Raw genomic sequence first — 18994 nt, forward strand, 5'->3', positions numbered from 1 at the left:
TTCTTGCTTTCCTTGCAGCTGGGGAGCCAAAGCAGCGTGACACCTGCCTGCCGTTCATCCCCCGGCTTTGCCCGTGCCAGAGCAGCTGTGCAGCAGCAGTTGCCATCTGTCTGGGGCGAGGACAGATTCCTAGTACAGAGGCTTGGGAAGGAAGTATAAGGCAAATTTAATTTCCTCTTTGAGTACATGGAGGTCCAAGTAGCTCTCCTTCCTCCCACTGAAAGAATTGAGGGGGTGGGGGAGGAAAATGATAGGAAGGAAATATAGGCAGGGAAGAATTGAGCTGCGTCCTCGCCATCTGTGCACGGCAACTCGCACAGCTGCTCTGCCACTGACAGGTTGCTGTCTCTGCTCAGCACAGACAGCCAAATGACTTGCATCGTGAACACAAATCACTGAAGATTAATACTAGTAAACAGCCTGGTCAGAATAAACTGTACCTGGAGACAGAGTCTCTAGCTGCTCAAAAACCTTAGGCATCCTCTCTCTTTCCTCTCTCCTTTCTCCTTTCTTCACCAAAGATTTTCAAAGAATTTGGGAGCAAAACATAATTTTGGTACACATTAACTTTCTGGATCAAAACCCTTACCTCTGAACGCAGTGTGATCAGTTTTGGAAAACATTATCTAGAAGCAAAGGGGAACAGCCAGTTGGAGCTATAATGGGAATACTTCTGTGCTTAAAATTGGTTAAAGATATGCTTAACTGCTTCTTCAGTTCAAGGCCTCCATCTGCTACCTGTGACTACAAAGTTTCTGTCCCAGCTCCAGAGGCATGTGGAAGGTGCCCTCCTTTTATTTGTGAAGAATATGTATTTTGCATCTGTTGCTGTGGAAACATGGCCACAGGCAAACGTGGACTTCCAGGTAACAAGTGCTAGAAACTAAACAAAAATACCAAGGATGTAGTGTGCTTTTGTGAATGGCTTTACCTATCTTTCTTGACTTCTCAGTGGGGCACTCAGGAGGTGTTGGAGGGGTTCCTTCAGTGCTTGGTGTGTGTGGAGTCTCCCTCTCCTCTCCTGGAGGCTCTTCAGGGGGGGCACAGAAAAACCTGGCTCCTGATCCAGTATCTGTTGATGTCAATAGAAAAATACCTTCTGTACGCAATATAAAAAAATTGAGCACAATACTATTTTTGGTTTTACTTTCCTGGTATTACTAGTGATCATAGAGATTTTTTCCAGAGATTACTCACAGGCAAGTGTCCCTTCCTGAGCCTGAAGGATCATTCAGGCAGTTGTTAATCCCCAAGAATAGCTGTACGCTTCAGTCATTACTGAAATATTGAATATTGTTTAGAGGATCAGTGTGTATCTCTTAACAGTTCAGTGAGGTGATGATGAGATGACACTAAAGTTCCCTAGTGTTTGTCCTGCTGGACTTGAAATTATTGGTGGCAGAACTTCAAAATAGTAGCTGAGCTGAATCCAAATGCTTTTTATTATAGTCCTGTAAGTGCTGCTACATCTATATACGTCTTCTTTTTTGAAGTCTGTGTATTTCCCACAAAACCCTTCCCTACATAATGCCTCCAGCAAACCAAGTCCTGACATTGCTGCACAGTTTATCTAGCTTCTGGCTAATTTTCAGTGATGGAGGATTAATGGAGCCATGAACTTGTCAACTTCTGCGTAAGTCCACGCATGTCTCCCCAGACTTTGTCAGCTGAGAGATTAGAGACCTGGTCTGTCCTTTCCCAGCAGTACTTTATCCTCTGCTATCGAGTCATATCACTAGAGATGAGATGAAAACTTTTAACCTTACATGCTTTTCTCCTTTTATTCTTAAAGGGTTTCAGGCAGCAGTACCTGCTTTTGAAAAAGGCAGCAGATACAGGCTGTGGAGCTGTATTCTCGTGTTACTGGGTTTCCTTGGGAAGCTTCTGACTAAGCAGCTGCTGTCTCATGCATATTCTGAAGCATGAGTGAGTCTCAGAGTGTAGTAGAAGCGTCAGAGGAAACACAAGAAGTCTCTGCCTCCAGCTATTTGCTACCTTTTTTTAAAATGTGCAAGGCTGGGAGAGCAGAAGATGACTGAGCCAGGAGGAGGGACCCAGCAGGTGCTCAAGTGAAATTCTTCCCGTATACCTCTATTTACACTCACTGCATCCTTTCCCAGTAAATTCCTTCAAATACTGCTTCAAAAAATTAATGTTTTCGAGTGCTTTCATGGAAACAAAGGAGAGAGACCTTTCTGTTTCATCCTGAAAAGGCCTGTGGAAAGTTCAAAGGGAGCTTTTAGTGTTTAGTTATGCTGCATTCACCCATCCAAGAACTCTTATCCACAAGTAACCTGAAGCTTTAATGTTTTATTGAAATTGCTGAGTGATGTTGACTTTCATGTGAAACTGCTAAATGGTCAGCCTGCAAAACCAAGGCACTAATATATCAAAGATGAATTTAGCTTAAAATGATGCACATTATGAGTAGGATTTTCCAGTCTCTTCTTGTTGAAATTGTTGAATAGCTTTCTATAATTGTCATTAAAGCAGAGCCAGGGCAGTGCAGAAATATTTACAATTTAAGTATTTTGTCTGTTTTGTGAAGTGGTAGTTGCCCCCTGAAAGTTGTGTTACTGTTGTACCTCCACAATTAAATTCACAGCTTGCTTGCAGTGTGAAAACGGTGGCAGTGATGCAGTTGCATTTGCAAGCTTTTTTTTGTGAGATGTTTTCGCTTGTCTGAATATGAATTAAACTCGGGGTGCTGCAAAATCCAGTTCACAGGATGATCTCTATGAACTGGAGCATCACCACCTAGATCTATGCAAGCACACTAGCAGTAATCTGTGCACCTTTTGTCTGTGCCATCAATTAGTACTTACATTTAAGATTCAATCTATGGGAAATGAAGAGTGAGAGAGGCTTTAAATATGAATTATTGGGCTTTTGAGTGTGGGAAGAGGTTTTAATTAGGACTTTTGAGTGTGGAGAAAGCAAAAATCTGAGAGAAGAGGCTAGATCTTTTGGTACTTCTAGATTCAATTGATCCTGTAATGAGCCCCTTAAGATTTTATTTTTGGGTTTGGTACATTCGAGCTTTTTCTTTGTCTCTGTGGAGTAAAATGTGACACATTTTAATGCAGAGCTTTCTATGACTTTTTCATCCTACTTAAAAGAGTAGCACCAAGGATTTTCAGGAGAAATTATCACCTTTAGGTTTTTTATCTTCATAAGCTGGTATCCTCAGAGATATTGTCCTTATTGCAGCAGAAAAGAAACTCAGTGATACATGCAACAGAAACAGACTGTCAGCAAAAAAAAAAAAAAATCTGCTTTGAGAAGTCAGCATTAAAAACAATCATGTTACTTGTCTGAGGTATAATGTTGCCCCTGGGAAGGTCAACAGAGGCTTTCACTTCCATTTCTGTAGCTAGAATTCATACAAATTCATATTTTAATGATAATTTTAATGTATACTATAAGTTTTAATTCCATTGAAGCGAAGTATTTATTTAAAGGATGAAGATCAGGGAAGTAAAGCCCAGAAGATATACTGCCATTTTTTTATCTCTTGCAAAAGAAAAGAAAAATATATTTTTATACTGGCAAATCCTTCACAAGTCTGAAAGAACAGTGAACCAAGGTGCTTGGAAAGGCAGCTATAGCATAGGCAGAACCTCTTGGTTCTACTTGTGGAGAGCAGTTGTAGACTGGCTTGTTGAATGGCTAGGGAGGGGAAGGGCAAGAGCACAAAAGACCACTTGCTTCATAGACTGAAATAAGGCTTAGCTAGCCCAAAGGAAAATCTACATGTGTGTAATTTGAGGAATAAAGCCAAGAGTACAGATGGTACGTTTTATAGCAACGTCTTTTCACTTCACTCTTCACAGGCACTTTTTTCCACACTAATGGTTGATTGAGCTGAGCTTGCAAAACTCTGAAAGTAGTGGCCAAGCCTTTGCAATTGATATTCTTCCTGGTTGTTGCAACCCCAGATTAAAATCTTACAACAGAAGAAGGTCTGTAACGATGCTGCTGTGGGTTTTCACACAACAGACCTTCATCACGTCAGCCTGCCAGGCTGATTGTAGCTTAATTGCAATCACCATTTCCAGCCCGTGTGCTGATTCTTGGCTTGCAGCTTTGTAGACTGCAGTCACTGAAATGATAGAGCTTATTTGCCATCCACTCAAAGCTGAATTGAAAGGCATATGCAATGATACCTGAAATTAGAGCCTGTGTGACTAATTTCTCAGGCCAGAGCTGGCTAAGCAGTAGGTCTAAGTAGGGTAACTGTGTCGTCTTTGCTGAAATACTGGTATGTAGCAGCTCTTGTTGTCAGTCCTGAGGAGGAACTGACAGTCCCTTTGCTGAGCACATTCATGCTGTATGAAAAATTAATCTACATACACAAATAAGTTAAAATACTTAGGAAAGGAAGGGAGTGACATTAATGTGTTAGTTATAATGTGCCTCTGATGCATGATTTTGAGTTTTACCCTGTATTTTTGAATATTTGGACAACTAGCCTCTCTGCCACAAGTAACATTTTGGATTTGAGCAAATTCTGAAATAGCTGTACTTTCAAGCAGTATCACCAGCCATGCTACACCTTTTCCTCCTCTGCCTCACATATGCAGAATATACCCTGTGGCTCAGAGAAGCTTGAACTGAATCTGGATTTGTGGCAGCTTTGGGGTCCAAAAACCTCTGGAGTCATGTTTCTTCCCATGCTGTTCAGGAAGTCTCTAAAGCTACAGTGTGATGGTTATGCCTGCAAAAATATTTTGGGTCATTCAGCCTGGTTGCCCTCAGAAACTTGAGTTGCTGCTTTCCCTATAGTGAGGTGGATGGACGGACAAGTAGCATGGGCCTGAGAAACCTGCAAAGCAGCACTGGGAAATGCCTGGTTTAAGGTGTGGTATGAATATCTAATAACAAAGGCTGTAAGATTTGCTTTACCTGCCAAAATAACATACTGATTGCTCAGCTGGTGCATGAGGAATATGTTTCATTACAGTCTCCTGAAACTTCTGTACGATAGCAGAATTTGGTCTTTTTCATGCATTCTCTTTTTCCCTTTCCCCTGAACCTATAAAACAGTTTCAGATATGCATGATATTAGATGAAAGCAAGGTAAATGTAATTCACAAGTTTTAAAAAAATAATAATTTATACTTCATGCATGCATTGAAGGAATAGCTGAGCTTTGATCATCAAAGTTAGTTTGATTTAAAAAAAAGATGGTGGAGTTTTATTTTGAAATAAACTCCTCAAATCCCAAAGAATAGTACTGTGATGTTTGTTTGTTATGGCAGCTAATCAAATTATTACAGGTTATAGGCAAAATGGAGGAATTTTTTTTGCTAGCATAGAAATGTCAAAGCAGGATTTCCAAGCAAAACACTATTCTCTAATCTTTTGAGAACCAAATAGCTATTATTATATTTTCTTTCCACAATATCTGTCTGAAATAAATGGGATTCCTTGTATAATTTAGAAGATTAAGAATTTATTCAATTTTTCTTTTAAGCAGGCAGGGGAAAAAAATCCAAGATTTGTGACATGGCCTATTATTTTAGACACATACTTTGATAGTATCTGTCCACTTCCAGCTGAGATCGGTCGGTCATAGCTTTTGGAAGACCTCAGTGCCCTGACTGCTCTAGCAGTTTTGGCAGAACCTCCTAATATAAACCAAGCTACATCAGGAAAGCTCTATTGTGATACAGCTTGCTTTGCTTAGAGCAGTTTTTCTGTACTGGTACAACATCTTTGTCCACAGGAGTTTTTGTTGGTGTAGCCTGTTCGTACCCAGTGTGCTATGCTCATATCTTGGTTTTTTTACTCTACAATCCTTCACTTCAAATTTGTTTCTGTGTCATCTCCCAGATGCACACATGCTGCTGAAAAGGTGGTTTTCCTTATCTTGCACCCAGGTACTCGAAGTATTAGTTCATGGCTCTGTAGCCTACAAGCTGTGGGTAATTTCTCCCACTCTGCAGGCTGTGTACTGAGCTGCTTATGTGTGCGCTCCTGAACACATTGCAGTCAGAATGCACTGACTTCACAGGACACTGTTATTTAAACTAACACTTCTGATTCTGACTAAAGTGAGTGATACTAGAATGAGACTTATACCCAGCACACAAAACTGGGAATATAAAGGGATTATTTAATTATATGGGAAAGTTTAACTTTAAAATATGTATTTTTAAATACATGCAGTTATTTATATCCTTGCAAAGTTAGTATGAAATGCCACAAAACAAAAGCAAGAGCATTTTGTACCCAGGATAAACTGAGCCAAAAAGGATATCTGTATATTCCTAGTTAAATTTAGCAGTGGATTGGAGCTGGTACTAATGACTATGCAATGTACAAGACAGGAAGAACCATTCTCAGAACATGGATGCAGGTGTGTGTGAATATGGCTGTCTGTCTGGGTTTATGGAAGTGTGTGTGTATATATATATATAAATAGCCACGCTGGGGTGGTTTATGGTGTTAGCAGTCATCTTGGAGGTGCACTTCAAGACCAGCTCAGGACAGGCAATAGTATTACAACCATCATTTGAAGACCTAAAGAAAGAATTTCCAGTATTTCTGTAGGATGCACTTAGCCTTAGAGGACAGCTGCTCTCCAAAGGTGATCACTGAAGGTCATGCAGCATATTTCAGAACTTTTTCTGCCATCACTTTAGTGCTTGAACACGGAATTACTTGCACTGTTTAGCTCATGGCAACTCCCTTGTCCTCTTCAGCAATAGGTGGTATCTCTCGGTGTTAATGCATCCTTGCAGAAAACAGAACAGAAAAGGGAAAAGTGCAATAATAAATGTTTATTTATATCAGCAATGGGATGGAACAGCATTTGTTTCATGTCCTGGTGTGTCGTGTATGTTTATCAATGAGCTCTTAAGAAACAATTCCGAGAATTGCAGTATGTGCAATATTAATTTTTGATAATCTTTTGTTACAGAGTTGCCTTTTTTGCAAGGGGCCGACTTTTTTCAACCAAAATGTATCCTATCTCAAGAATTTTCATGTGACTTTTGGAAATCTGCTGCAGAGTCGTTCCTATTTGCTATTCAATCCTGTCTTCTTCTCCCTTTAGCAGGTAAGCACATGTTTCTACAACACTGTTTGCAACTGGAAAATGTTCTCAATTTTAGATACCTGGAGAGTTCATTTTGTTGGACTCATTATGGTTAACATCTCTCATCCAAAATTTCCCATAGAACCCACTGTATTTTCTGCCATAGAAAAATATCTGAATAACAGTGCAGGAGTCTGGGATTTTTAACATCAGCTCATGTCAGGCTACACATTGCTATTGCTTCATTGCAGCTTCAAAAATGGTATGCATGAATTTTCAGCTGTGAATCTATTGACAGCTGAATCAGTGTTGTAAGCAAACAATACAGAAAATTGCTTGAATTTCTGCTCTCTGAGAGGAGCCTCTAAATAACTTGATGTCCTTGGGAAAAAAAAGCCTTGAAGTAGAGAGCCAGAATGGGTGCTGCAAAAGCCTTGGGTATTACCCACCACAGCGACTTCGAGCTGAATGAGGAGGTTCAGAGAGTGTCAAGACTGTACTCAAGACAACTGTTGCAGAAACAGATTAAGCCTCCCCAGTTGACTGTGCTCTAAAGCATATGAGGAATTCTCAAATGACCTATACATGATTAATGTATATGTGGGTGTGGCAAGAAGCAGCAGTGAACAGCTGAGTGGTAGTAGTATCTTGTGCAGCTGCAGCTGTTTCTGCAGAGGTGCTTGGCATAACCTGCTAGAATTCTTTAATATTCGTAGCTAGAATTTGGCCTGTGTTTGAGACTTATGTTTTTTAGGAAGGAGGAAATTTTTGCAGAACTTCTGAAATCACTTTCAGAAAACAATAGTCATGAATAGAGAGTGTGTATGGGGGGGTGTGTGTGTGTGTGTACATGGCTCTGAAAGGAAAGTAAATGTGCTTAATCTGTATTTGATGTTCTGGTTTTTGTTTATTGTTATCATCCCATGTGGAAGCACTTATTTTTTCAAAGCGACTTAGGAATTTTCTCAGAAAACAATTGCCAGTTACCTCTTCCAAAACAATTCTTTTTCTGAACATATTAAGAGACTTATTTTCTCTTACAGATTTATTTACTTTATCACTAAACTGTGGAATCTAACCTTTGCCATGACTTCAGGGGTTTTTTTCTGTGTTTTGAGGAAAGAGGTCTTTTCTATAGGGTTCACTGTTGAAAATGTCTGTTTTGACTTACTTCGTGGTAACATGTGCTTCCTTCGCAGTTTATATCAAGTGGTAAATGATGGGAATGCCTATTCCATGCTACTTCATGGCAGTGGTAGCTGCATTTTGCTACAATTGTTACTTGGTCTTTTCTCAGGTTGCAGGGGAAAAAGGTCCCCTGCAATCTGCAGCTCCCACCAGGCCCTTGCAGCACAATCCAGTACAAAGCTGTGACCAGTAGAATTCAGCTTGATCTTCAAACTGGGCACAGATATTTAAAAGGGAGAGAAATAATTTTCACTTGTGTTGCACTTTTATCCCCAAGGATTTCCAGGTTTCTGTTACCTACTGCAAGTTTGAGTTCCCTGAGAAGTGAGTTAGAAGTATTTGACAGTTGTACACAACAGGAACAGGAACTTGACAGTCCCAGGTCAGGAAGAGTATGGGTATGAGCATCACTCTTCTCCTTGTAAGCAATTCCTCTGGAGAAGTTGAGGGAAGAATCTGGGTACAACTCAGTCAGGAAATCCCTGCTACATCTCTCCATGTTATTTCAAGCATACCCAGAAAATTTCTGCTCCTGAACTTTACAATATTTTCTAGAACAAATACCCCTGTCTGCTGTTAGCTAAGTTAGCAGTTTAACAACTAATCTGTTACCAAACGAGTTCTTTCAGCAGCAACTCCGTATGCAGCTGTTAGAAGGTTTCAGCCATTGCCAGAAGAACTGAATGCTGCTCTAATGCTTCACTGAAATATTTTGAGAAGGTCACTGTGAACAGTACATCTTTGTTTTGTTCAATGTTAAACTTTTTATTCTTGGTATTGTAAATAACTGCCCCTCAGAGTAAACAGAGAGACATGTGCGTGCCTTCTGTTTTTAGAGAAGCATTTGCAAACTATCCCACTGTAAACTTTTCATAGATTACTATGAACATCTTACTATGATGGGCAGTCAGATCAAAGTTCCCACCATACAAGGAGGCAATATTAGACATTATGCCTTCAGCAGCTCACCACCACCCTGACCTGAGTGTTTGCTAACTAGAAATATCAATGCCTTTTGAAAAAATACAGCCTGCCTGCTGCATGATTCTTTTGCTCTTTGCAAAAGCTGTAACTTCTCACTTGCTGGCAATATAGTAGACTTCAAGTGGTGCTTATGGTTTAAAGTGCAGCATTGTAGTCAATTTTTTTATTCCAGCAGTGTGTTTATTTACACAATTGCATTTATTAGTTGCTTTTCTTTAATGGAAAAGGCTTAGGAGTCTGGTCCTACTCTAACAGGGACCACAGAAAACATGTATAGAAGATTTCAGTCCCCCATTAGTTTACATCTGCAGTCCATGGCTTTTGCAAATGGTTTACATAGGTTTTACATTCTGTATGTGTAGAATCCCATATTATTCCATGGAAATGTTTCCAATCCAGCACATACCAGAAGCCTTGGCATGGCAGGGGCCTAATTGGAAGCAGCAAATTAACATGGTTTGCTGTGCTCACAAGGAGACAGAAGTCAGTAGGAGAATGTTGAGATAATAAAGGAGGGTAGCATGTGTACTGTGTCACAGCTGATAAGTGCTCAATCTTTTCCTAATTACAGTTATGAGAAGTTCCTGGCAAAGTGGTAACTCTTTGTTTGCTTCCTTTTTTCTTCTCCTCCAATACAGGCAGGAGGACCTGACAGTATCTTTCTTTATTTTCCAGTTCTGCTTGTCCACTGCTGGAGTGGGTGTTACTCTCAGCTCAACTCTTCCCTAAAATATCAACTGATTCCCTAGCCAGAAAGTGCTCTTAACCAGCAAATCCCTTGTGCCTTTCTGTTGAGGCTGTGCCATGAAAGCTGCAAACTTTGCCCTTTTCCTTTCAATTCTGCAATGCCTTTGGTCAGCAGGAGACTCTCAGAAATACTCCTAATTTAGTATCTCCCTACTTGAAATACCAAATGAGCTTGTAAACCAAACACATCTCCCAAAGGTCGCTTCATCTAGGGTCAGAGCATGTACTTGAGGAAGTGAAACATTCATTCAAAGGCAGGTTGGATGAGGCTCTGAGCAACCTGATCTAGTGGGAGGTGTCCCTGCCCATGCTGAAGGGTTGGATCTAGATGATCTTTAAGGTCCCTTCCAGCCTTAGCCATTCCATGATTAGTTGGATGCCAGATTACTTACATTTATGTTATGATCAATCTGGCAGTAAGAGGCTGGGGATTGCAATTGATCTAATTATAGGTATTTACAGCTTGGAATACCATATAAATATCTGAACTGCTCACTTTATGTTAATTCTCTTTATAGTTGGTGGAGAGAACAGGTAGGTCCCAAGGATGACTTACCTGACCAGTTTTATATAACCCCTATAGGGTGTGATGAAGTGCACCCTGGATGTGCCTTTTTTTTTTTTTTCTTTCTGGCAACTACAGAATAAGGCCTGGATTTTCCTGTATGTGTCTACCTGTACTTGTACACATCTCACAGATGCCACTGTTAATGTCTGTTACCCCATTTCCTAGTAGCTAGTGCTGAGTGAGCTTAAAATGGGAAGATCAAACTAGAGTCACTGAACTTTTATCACAAACATGTCTTAATTGAACCTTCTGATTCTGACCTCCCAGGTCACTGTCCTGCTGCCACTGTGGTCACCAGCATCTCCTCTCTCTTTGCAGCAATTACAGAGAATTTTACTATCTCAGTGAAATACAGACAGTAGTAAAGTGTAGGTAAAAGCATAAAAATTCTACCTAGTGAGCTGCCTATCAAACTTTATGAAAATAACTATCAACTATGTAGCAGCTGAAGACTTACATGTATTAGATTTAATTTTGTTATAAGCGAAAGTGGGTGAAAATACTGTATTTCATTCCTCTTTTGATTTTCCAACTCTGCTGAAATGCAACCCTAACAACTTTCATAGAGCTGAGCAAAGGAGGACAAGTCACCTCGCTTGGTCTGAATCATCTTCCAAATGTTAGATAATGAGGTTTACCAAAATAAGGCCGTAAAAATATATACCAGGCACAAAAAAAATCTTGACATGTGCTTGAAAATCTATTTATTTATTATTTCTTTAGAATTTTTATTTTGCTTTTGAACTGAAATGGGACTGTTCCAGCACCTGACACTGAAGATCAGATTGCATTTCTTGTTAAAATAGTAGGAAGAGCATTTAGATAAATGCAAGCGTGTCTAGCCACATTTGCATTAAGCCTCTTAACTAGAACTTAACCAAGGATCTAACAATTTTAGATGCCTTCTCATAGTGAAGAATTGTTACACAGCATTAAGGATCCAGTCTTTAAAAATTTATTTCTTTAACAGTACTGGGAACCAACACTAGAGTTTGAAAGCGTTTTTGCCTTTAAAAAAAACAAAGCCAACAGCATTTCAAAAAATGTTATCCAGGATTCTCTGTTGAAAGCATAGGTAGGAAGCAATGCACTACAGTAAATGAACAGTGAAAATTTCTGTTTTATTCCAGTTGAATAAGTTTGAATGTGTTTATATTTCATATGACGTGCTAAAATCAATGCAATCTTGCATTAAAACCAAGGAAACCCAAATGGAGTGAATGAACCAAAAGCCTGGATTTAAAACCTCATTTATCTTTATGCCAGCCTGAGTCAAAAGTTCAGTTCTGGATACTCTCCTTCCTCAGAGTGTTCAAATCGGTATCCAGAAGTTTCTATTGGAGCCAATCTCTAAACCAGATGACTAATAGAACTAACATCATCACACACACATATATGAACACACATTATCTCCTTTTTAACATGCAAAGTATTAGCTAAGGGCCGGGATTGTTTCAGACTTATATATAAAGTGACTCAACTTTCCCCTCCCTGTCCTCCTCCCAAGTCTGGCCAAATCTTTGTGCTGGCTTCTAGTGCTGCATAGCCAAATATTGTGGAAAAAAAGACAGCTTTTATTATTTTTTTTAATTCTATTTTTTACAAAAAAATTTAAAAGCTTTTGCTCTTTCTCCCTGTGTTCATCGATCAAATTAAACTGACAGTTTAAAAATTTGATGCAAGCAAAAGGCCTCCAAAGTGACCTTGTGTATTTTATAATTGCACCTAGCTGTGATTACAGTCCCACAGAATATGGTTTTGCATTTTCTTTCCCTTTGGTACACTTCACTGGTACTTCACCTCCCTAGAAGGGATTTCCCCCTTTAGGAGAGAATTTACTGATTTTGTGACCTTTTATTTCTGCAGCAGAAATGGGTGACCTCACTTGGAATAAATATGAACCAAGCCAAAACATCACACAGGACAAAATTAATTCCAAATCTTACCTTTCTGAGTCTTGGAGGCAAAAATAAAAATAAAAATATAAGAAAAGAAAAATATATTTTAAAAAAAGAAAGGTTGCTTCCCGCTGTCTGTTGCCTGTGCCCTACAATTTGCAGGCACCAAAATACCACAGCAGGGTCTAAAGGTTTACGAATGTGTGTCCTGGTGAGGAGATGAATGGCAAAACTGGAAGACTTGCAGTGCTGTGTGCCTGGAGCGTGGTGTAGGGAGCCCCTGCAGCTTCTTGGAAATGTCTGGGTGACCAAGGTGGTTTGAAGCCACTGGTAAGCCTTGGCACACCAACACACTTCACAGCTTGTGGTGACTGTGGCTCAAAAGAGCGGGAACAGAAAAAGCAGCGCTTAAAGACATGATGCTGATTTGCCTTCCTCTTGATGCCAGTCCATGGAGACCAGAGAAAATATGTGAGGCAAAAGAGGTTTTATTTGCTTGCCCGGAGCATGAGAGTGACCAGTAGGATGCATCTCCCACCGAGAAGAGGTGCTGGCTTCAGGTTTTGCCCCCCTTTAAACAGGGATGACATGGATGACATGCATGACATGCAGCTGCTCCTGGGGACCAGGGAGGTGCCCAGGCTGCCTTCAGCTCTTCAGGTATCATCAGGCTGAAACCTGGTATGTGGGCTCAGATGGTCTTGGATTTAAAGAAAGGGGGGAGAAAAAAAGGCAAGTAAAAAAAGCAGGCTGACACAAATGAGTTTGTCACATTTTAAGAATTGAGGTCAGCAAAGGCTGCAGTTTTCTCCATGAGGCCCAGCTTTGTTTATCCTCCTGTGATCCTACTCTCAGCAATCACCTTGTCTTATTGTGAAAATACCAAGTTGGTGAAACCTGGTACCAGCCTATTTATGAAGACTGAAGAATCTTGAAAGGACTTGAGATGGATTTCAGAGTGAAGCTCACCACATCCCAGGCTTCCCTGGTCATGAGTAGTTTTCAGTTTATTTCTTTTTCCCAATGACATTCCCAAAATGGAGTACATTCTGCAGAGAGGAAACAATTCAAGGAAGTGCAGGCTGCAAGACAGGGACTACCTGGCCTGCAGCTTTCTGTATGAAGGAGCCGTGCATCCTAGAAACTTGGCTCAGGGCTTTCAGCACCAGGATCCCACCAGACCTGCAGAGGATCTGAGGCCTTGCTCAAGATAAGTCCTTCAACCTTTCACAGAATCATAGAACGGTTAAGGTTGGAAGGGACCTTAGTGATCATCAGGTTCCAACCTCCCTACTATTATTAGGGGCACTAGAGCAGGCTGCACAAAGCCTCATCCAACCTGGACTTTAACACAACCAGGGAGGGGGCTTCCACAACCTCCCTGGGCAACCTATTCCAGTGCCTTACTACCCTCATGGTGAAGAATTTCTTCCTGATGACTAACCTAAATCTCCTCTCTTTCAGTTTAAAACCATTACCCCTTGTCCTATCACTACCCTCTCTGGTGAAAAGCCCCTCCCCAGTTTTCCTGCAGCCCCTTCAGGTACTGTGAGGCTGCTGTAAGGTCTCCCCAGACCCTTCTCTTCTTCAGGCTATACAGCCCCAACTCTCAGCCTGTCTTTGTAGCAGAGGTGCTTCAGCCCTTTGATAATCTTCATGGATCTTTTCTGGACCCTCTCCCTCTCTTTATGCTTTAGAGTGGGAGAGCTCTGTCTGCATGTGCTTTGAAACTTCAGGCTCTAGAGCAGCAAGCCTGAAAGACTGGCTGGCTCACGTCTCCAGATTCCATGAAGCCTAAAATCTTTGTGGTCCCAGCAGTTTTCTGAGAGGAAAACCAAAACAAAACAGGTTTTGATATGTTTAGAGAACTTGAATTATTTCGTAATGAGAAGTTAACATAGCCTGAGTTTGGAGAACAGATCACTTGAAATGATTAAAGGAAGCCTGGTGAACAAGAAAGCTGAAGCAACAGACTTACCAGGAAACAGAGACAGGAAAGATAGCATAAAGCTGCTGAAGATGTGCAGACCTTCTAAATGACATCTCTGTTCTTCTGCCGCATCTCTCAGTAGCTTGAGAAGGCTGGTGTTCATGCTGACTTTAGGAAGGGAGGAGCACCTTGCCTAGTTACCTAGTTGTTGGTACCTTGTGGGGAAAAGAAAAAGTTTTCTGGAAGGACATGTAATGGAATTTGCCTTACCTCTTTGGTAGTTAAATATTCCTTCTAGGTATTAGATCAAATTACAATATCATGTTGATGTCTGATTGAAGATTGAGACTGACTAATGAGCTGGAGTGAGAGTGAAAGGAGTTTTTCCAAACCTCGCTGTGGAGTCTAAAAAATTCCAGCACTCAGCTCCTTGAGATAAGTTATTTCCCAGAGCCTCATGAGAAAACACTGACATGATACGTGCTGGGAGGTCATAGTACTGGGCCTGCTGACCTGGTGAAATGAAGGTTTAAAGGTACAAGTGTAAAATACTTTGTGCAATGAAGGCCTTTTCTACCCTTGCTGTTTCAACTGCCTGATATCTCAGTCTGCAGGGTCTGTCTCAGCATGTGTGTACGAAAAGATGACAAAAGGTCCCTGTTTCTAAGTTCCTGATAAAAGCTCCACCATACTGAATGTGACAGAGTTCAACTGCACAGCTAGATGTTTGAATTTTGGATTATCTTTGGAATCTCTCTGGTGATCTTTTCCATTCAGAAAAATAACCTTGTAATGCTGAGGGGGAATGATAAATTTTCTGAAAAAATCCATCTTTATTGAAGGCCAGGCTTTTTGCAGGGCTACAAGATTCACTCCAGGAAGCTATAGTACTGTTTGAGTAACTGCAGCATAGTACTGTCAAAGATCCCCCAGATTTGCAGGGCTGTCTCTTGCATTGCTCAGTACTGAAGTGACCTCCCTGACTTATGTACAGGAGGTGGCAGTATCTCAGGGTGAGGTTCGTGTACATTCTTTTAAGAGAATATGATGCCAGTGATACCCTGGCTTTGAGAGTAAAGCCAGGAAATCTCTTGTAACTAATAACTGGCCACTAGTGCAGTTTATTAGAAATTCAGCTAGTTACTGAAGTGGGTTCTTTATCTTGGTGACCTTCCAAGGCAATCAGAGCCTTCTTGGAAGACCTTGAATCAGAAATGTTTGGATATAAGAAAAATAGCACTGTGCAGTACACCATTCTGATCTCCCAGAGTTCACAGATTTGGAAGGCGCTGTACCATATATAACTGTAGAAGACAGCACTGAGATACTGTAGCTGCTGCATCAAGGTCATGGCGTTCTGGGATCCAATTAAAATTATGCAAGATAGGCAATTTAGGAAAGAATTCACATAGAGCTTAGGAAGGAAAAAACGTCATAAGCGTTAGGAGCTTGGTTACTTTGTAAGATTAATTTTCCACTATCTCATGATCTTGTAATAAGAACACAAAGTGTTTTAAACGTTTGATTTGCTTATTGATCAGAACTCTTGAGACCTTACTTTCTTTACTTCCATTTAACAGTAGAGTTGTGGGCTTCCTTTGGGGTATATGCAGGTTGCAGTGGTTTGTCACTTTGGTGCATGGGAAACTGTGAAACCTGGAACAGGCACACTGATGCTCGGAAACCCACCGCCTTCCCTGGAGGTGCTGCAAATATAAAGGTGATAATGCCACAGGTCTGTAATCCACAGCACTGGTCTTCACCTCCTCCAGCATAACCATCATGCTAATTCAGATCACAGTGCTGTCTTTAATTCCCAGAACCTATAGAGAGACACCGAGGAATGATAACTGCAGGCTAGGGGAATTGCCATTTGATGGAAAGCTTGCTATTTTGGGAGTGTAACAGGGCTATTCCTATCCTAGTTCTCTCCTATATCCTCAAGGACAAGGATAAAACATTTAGCTGTCTATTGTATTTTAAGAACTGCTTATATTGTTATGTTCTATAAGCCAAAAAACTGCCACTGGCAAATGGGACAGGATTTCATGGATGCTTCGAGCAAAGGTTTCCTTACAGGTATTGCTAGATTCATGACCTGTGTTAGATTAGGCTGGTGACTGGGGACTTAAACTGAGCTCAGGGCCATGTTTTGCTAGCTGGAGTACTCACTGTTTAAAAAGGATAAAGAAGAGCTCACACTCCAAACAAGGAAGATGAAGACTTGATTCCCTTAGAGGCAGACAAAGAGTTGTTTGCAAATGTTGTGTTAGTACCAACGTTTTGGTCTTCTTTTTGTTTTCCCTTTGTATTTAACAACTGCCTGAGGTGGAATTCTCTAACCAAGAAAGACTAAAAAGGAAGAGGGAGCACAAGAGCAGAGGATGATGGAGAAGCAGGAAGGGAACAAGATGGGGAGACTGAGAGGCTCAAACAGTCAGTGAACAGATAAGAATTGTCATCCAGCAGAAAAATGAAAAGAACTACCCATGTATGGTTGGTTGCTGCAGTCCAGATGGCTGTTCACTCAGATGCAGGTCTTCTCTTTTTGCTGAGGAAGTGTCCTAAGTACATTCACAATTCTCTACCTCACACCAAGCAAAACTGGGAAGGGAAGGTCCAAGAAAATTACCTTGTATCCTCCGCAGGTTGCAGTGATGATGTGTGTCTGTGTTTGGTGCAAGCCAGTGTATCTCCAGTGCAGGCAGAGGAACTGCAGCAGCCATGGCTGCCTGCAGGTGGGGTAAGAAGCTTTGTAGGACAGACTGTGCTTGCAGGTGTTGCTGCAGAAACAGCAAGGGGGGCACATCATCCCCTTCTAGTGGTAGTCAAAGGACTCTTCTTAGTAGTTGCCTTCTGCTTCCTTACAAAGGAGATGCTGTCTTCCACGTTTATTCTTTTTCACAACATAAAAGACAAAAGAAGGACTCTCACTCATTTGTGAGTCCTACATGCAGTTGAAGGAGCAGAAACTTTCCAAGGGGGGCGTCTGTTGTCATGGGCACTATCAGTTACAGGATGCAGAACGGCAGGAGTACACAGGAGGTGTTTCACAGGGAGATGACCCAGTAAGCTCAGGTTCCCTCCTATAAATCAGAGCTTGACAGAAATCAAGGCAAGGACTAGCAAAACCAAGGCTGTCCTGTGACCAGCCTCAATAAATGACGGGCAGAGCTGTCCTTGGAAGTGCCTTTAGCTCCAGAGGTTGCAGAGAAGACCATAGGATGGAAGGGAGACTGCAAATAATGCCTGTTTGGTTTCATACTTTCTTTATTCTCTTTATTCTTTGTTTTCTGATGATAAAGGAGCTTTATATGGGTATTGTAGCAAAGGAATAGATGAGTCATAAGGTTCGCAACTTCATTTCCCCCTCTGCTTCTCTTGTTTTTTTCCTGGTACTCACATCTCCTTCTTCCCTCCCGCCTTGCCACTCCTCTGCTGGCGCAGCAGGACGTGCTGTGCCTTTAAGAAGTGTGGCTTTTCAGAAGACTTAATTCCTGAGCTTCTGCATGTGTTGAGGCATGCCCTAAGTTTTGTGGTGTGGTTTATGAAAAACTAAAGCGCATTTGTCTAGAGAGGTTGTCAACTCCTTTCTGCCATAGAAACACTTTACTTCTTTGTTCTTCATTTGCAGAACATACAACATTGAGCATTTCCTCAGGGATTTCTGTTCCCTTCTCCACAACAGGAGGGGAAATAAAGTGAAGTAGCGGGCTTCCCCCCCCACCTCCATAATTAACATTTATATTTATTGAAGGTTTTTTTACATGGCAAAACTCTGGTGAATAAAGCTGAGATAGCAAATTCTCTTGCTGAATATATCCTCCCACTGGCACCAGTATCGCTGCAGTGTTAACCTGTCATTGCAGTAACAACAGTTTAGCGGAAAACACGCTGGCACACAGCAAGCATCACATTGGCAGCTTTACTATGAATTTTGTGTACTGTGAATTTTTTAATGTTTCTCTTCATCCACGTTACTTTTTACTTCATTTCCCCTCTCATCGTGGCCAAAAAGAAACTTGTAAGAGGACAATACAACCATACTGTAAAAATTAACATAGCATTATGTAAATAAAGTGATGGGTTGGGGTGTTTTTTGTTTTTTTTCCTCTTTTTTCAGCAAATCTCATTCTTTATAAACCAAGTGTATGGTTGCGGAGGTCTGCCTGGATTATTTTTTTTTACATTTTCTAGGGGTGGCAATGCAATCTTTAAACCACTGCTCCCCATAGGAGTACTGCAGGTGTTACAGACATACCAGTAGGTAACTACAGAGTTACCCTTGGCGATTATTTTTCAAAGCCATAGTTTGCTATGAGCTTCTGGATCTGCATGCTAACATAGTCTCCTAATAACAGCATAAAACCTCTTGGGCTGTCAGTTTATGTTCATGTACTCGTACATTGGTTTAGTCCTGAAGATAGCAAGCAAGTCCAGGTGAGCAGAATTCCCCTAGGTCTCTGGCACTGTGGCAGCTCTGGGAGTTGCCATGCAGTCACCCGCAGGATGTGGGCCCCACAGATGAAAGAACAGTTTCTAGTAGAGACAGGCCTGTTTTTAAGAGGAGAGGTGTTGGAGGGGAAGGGAGGGAGCAAGAAGCTGGGGCTGGATGTGCCTTCTGCACTGAGGTGGTT

General features: G+C 41.1%; 1 protein-coding gene across 2 annotated transcripts in view; it reads left to right on the top strand.

Moving 5' to 3' along the window:
- Positions 1-6925: 6925 nt before the first annotated feature.
- Positions 6926-18994, top strand: part of PRR5 (proline rich 5 (renal)) — a 71171-nt gene continuing 59102 nt past the window's right edge. For both annotated transcript variants that reach the window (XM_010002961.1, XM_010002960.1), the window contains exon 1: positions 6926-7063. The gene's annotated coding sequence lies outside the window, so the exon portion shown is untranslated. The remainder of the gene's footprint in view (positions 7064-18994) is intronic.

This window comes from Chaetura pelagica, unplaced genomic scaffold (genome assembly GCF_000747805.2).
Source record: "Chaetura pelagica isolate M959 unplaced genomic scaffold, ChaPel_1.0 scaffold117, whole genome shotgun sequence".
NCBI lineage: Eukaryota > Metazoa > Chordata > Aves > Apodiformes > Apodidae > Chaetura > Chaetura pelagica.